Source organism: Berghia stephanieae, chromosome 11, assembly GCF_034508935.2.
Source record: "Berghia stephanieae isolate SIO BIC M18660-M18661 chromosome 11, UCSD_Bste_1.3, whole genome shotgun sequence".
In the NCBI taxonomy this organism is placed as follows: domain Eukaryota; kingdom Metazoa; phylum Mollusca; class Gastropoda; order Nudibranchia; family Aeolidiidae; genus Berghia; species Berghia stephanieae.
Window position 1 is genome coordinate 19,724,705 of NC_088370.1, and position 3,600 is coordinate 19,728,304.

At 38.2% G+C, this 3,600-nt stretch overlaps 1 pseudogene; it reads left to right on the top strand.

Moving 5' to 3' along the window:
* The first annotated feature begins 2,128 nt into the window (after positions 1-2,128).
* Positions 2,129-3,162, top strand: LOC144957328 (heparan-sulfate 6-O-sulfotransferase 2 pseudogene; annotated as a pseudogene).
* Positions 3,163-3,600: the final 438 nt, after the last annotated feature.

The window sequence follows — 3,600 nt, forward strand, 5'->3', positions numbered from 1 at the left end:
ACATAAAATTATGAGAACCTAATCTAATTTTTGTAATGGCGAATCGAATTACTTTTTCTTTAATCTCGAATATATAGCGTACAGAATTGTCATTGTCCAAATGTTTATAAAGTCTATGATCGCTAGTTGATCTTATCTCCTCTTTACATTTTTGTAAAAAAATATCGCTAAGGCGTTGACTGAAAGTATGTAAAAACATATTCTCATTTTCAACGTGTTGATTAACCCAAACGTATCCAAAACCATATTTACACAACATTCCTCTTAGCAAAGTTACCCAGTTAGTACAAGAGATATGCTCTGTAGCCTGTGTTAATAATTTATTATAAATTATCTTGACTGGATTGTTTTCTTGTAGTTTTAAAATTTTAAACCAGTATTTAATTACTCTTATTAATCGCTGATTGATTAATGGGAATACTTTTAATTCATGATATACGAAAGCTGACGGTGTAGATTTCCTTACCCCCAGTATGGATTTTAAGAATCCTAAATGCATTTGTTCCATTTTTACCGCTGCACAATAGCCCCATATTTCGCACGAATAATTAAGTATGGTGATATAAGAGTATTAAACAGATGGAGTTGGGTGGAAGGTGATAATTCCTGATATTGGTGAGCAGAGAATATAAGTTAAACATTGCTCTACGACCTAGGTCTACAAGGTTCTGTATTCCTTCGTAAATCTTCCACTACTACCAAACATAAACCATTTTTACCGCTGCACAATAGCCCCATATTTCGCACGAATAATTAAGTATTGGTGATATAAGAGTATTAACAGATGGAGTTGGGTGGAAGGTGATAATTCCTGATATTGGTGGAGCAGAGAATATAAGTTAAACATTGCTCTACGACCTAGGTCTACAAGGTTCTGTATTCCTTTCGTAAATCTTCCACTACTACCAAACATAAACCCCAGATACTTGAATTGCCCTACTGTTTCTAATAATTTGTCTCTATAAAACCACCTGTCCATCATCCCGATCTTTCCACCTCTTTTAAAGGCAACGCATTTGGTTTTTGTTGTGTTAACGCGCAAACCCCATTTGTAACAGTAATCACTTAGACAATTAAGTCCTCGTTGTAAACCAGTTCTGCTTTCACTGAATAAAACCATATCATCGGCAAATAAAAGGACAGTTAACAGCAATGAGTTAATGTTTACACCTATGTCGTTATGCTGTTCAAAAGCTTCGTTAATGTCATTTATAAACACAGAGAAAAAAAACGGAGATAGAGACTCTCCCTGAAGAACCCCATTTGTTGATGTGAAGAAACATTCATCATGAGGGTCATCGCACTTGTTCGTAGTGGATTTGAAAATTGACTGTTTGATGCAAAGTTTTATTTTACTGTACATATTTTGAAGAATGTTTGTGACTTTACAACTGACTTTGTTCTTGTGTAACTTAAACCACAGAGCCCTTCTATTAGCACTGTCAAATGCTTGCTTTAAGTCAATAAAAGCACAATATAAGGGCTTAGAGTTGTTTAAAAATAATTCTAATAAACCATGTAAGATAAATATGCAGTCAGTTGTTCCTCTTTGTTTTCTAAACCCAAACTGATTTTCTGAAATGACGTTATTTAATTCTGCCCAAGTACATAATCTCCGATTTAATATTGTAGTGAACAGTTTACCAATACAACTTAACAGCGTAATGCCTCGGTAGTTGTCTGGATTATTAATTTCCCCCTTTTTGTATATGGGTATGATTTCACCAACTGCCCATTGTTGGGGAAATATACCACTGCTAAATACTTTGTTAAAAATCTTTAGTAGAACTTGACGAAGAGCACTACCTCCATATTTTATAAATTCATTAAGAATTAAATCGTACCCCGCACTTTTGTTATTTTTCAAGCTTTTGATACTATACTCTAATTCGTTTATGTTTATATCCCCGTCCAACCATTCATCATAATGGGCATCGTGACTTTTTTCCCATTTGCTCACTTCACTTTCACCAGAGCCAAGTGGGGATTGAATATTGTTCATGGTACGGAAGTGCGTAGTAAAATCACAATCACCCGTGACTAATTTCTCCCTCTTTTTGATTTTATTCCAAAACTGCTTCGGGTCACTGCGGAAGAAGGTGTATGTTTAGATGAAAAGGAACAAGAAATGAACTTCACAAAATGCCAACTGTTGAGTTTTACATTCATTCTATTTTTGACATTTCTGTTTTTCGTCGGTGTGTTTTATATATGTAATGGAGGGCAATGCTTTGGTCAGTTTGATACACGTATTTCTTCAACAGCTGATTTCGACGCATTTGTAAATGGGCGATTAATACCCCACCAGTCCAATGAAAGTGATCTCAACAAACTGCGAAAGCTTGATTTGGAAGGAGAGGATGTGTTTGTTTACATTCACATTCAGAAAACTGGGGGGTCTTCATTCGAGAAGCATCTTGTTCATAATTTAGATATTTATCCACCGTGCAAGTGTTTTGAAGACAGGAAAAATGTGAGTGTTTTACAAAACATAAAAGAATTTGGCTAGTCAGTCGCCATTCAACAGGATGGATTTGTGGTTTGCACGCCGATTGGACGGAATATAACGATTGTGTGGACGAATGGTTCAAGAAAAACGATGTTAACTCAAGGAAAAGAAGAAAGTATCATTTCATCAGCTTTATGCGGAACCCTGTGGATCGGTTCCTGAGTGAGTGGCAGCATGTGCAGCGGGGTGCCACGTGGCGTGGGGTGAGGCTACATTGCAATGGTCGGAGTGCCACAACTGAGGATGTACCCTTTCGTTCCACCACGGACAATTGGAAAGGCGTGTCCTTGGAGGAATTTGTCTCCTGCAAACATAACTTGGCATTTAACAGAATCACTTGCATGTTGGCTGACCTCTCAAAGGTCAACTGCTACAACAGCAGTGACCTTGATCCACGGGAAGTGGAAATCACTTTACTGCAGAGTGCCAAGGACAATCTTCTCAGCCTGGCGTTCTTCGGGCTCTTGGAGTATCAGAGTGCCACGCAGTTCCTGTTTGAAAGGACGTTTGGAATTAATTTCATCGTAAACTTTGAACAAAGGAGACGGACCCATGTAAACCGCATCGTCGTGACTGATGAGATGAGGGCAAAGGTCATTGAGACCAACCGTCTGGATTTTTACGTTTACCACTATGTTATATGTTTGTGTTGAGAATATTGGCTATTAAGCTTAACTGCTGGTCAAAAATAACGAGCGAGCCTGCGATCTCCAAGAAGTGGGTGAGAGAGGTCTCTAGAAATATGACTTGGGTTTGAAACGAATATTTTTGTATTCGTGGATAGCTCACACGGTAGAGCCACGCTCTCACCTGCCAGGCGGAGTTGTCGTACCAATAAGGTCGCAGGTTCAAACCCCACCACCGCCGCGAAAAAATTTTTTATTCTCTATTGTCTCCTGGCACTTTTCCACTCACTTCATATCTTGTTGTTACGTTTACCAGTTTGCCAAAGATTTGTTTCTGCAGCGGGTGAAAACGATGGAGAAGTTGTTAGGCTACACTGTGGACGAGTATTTCGACCACATCAGGAACATGGAGAAAGAGAAACGCACGTTATCGATGCATAATAACAAAGAGAGCAGAAAGATAAA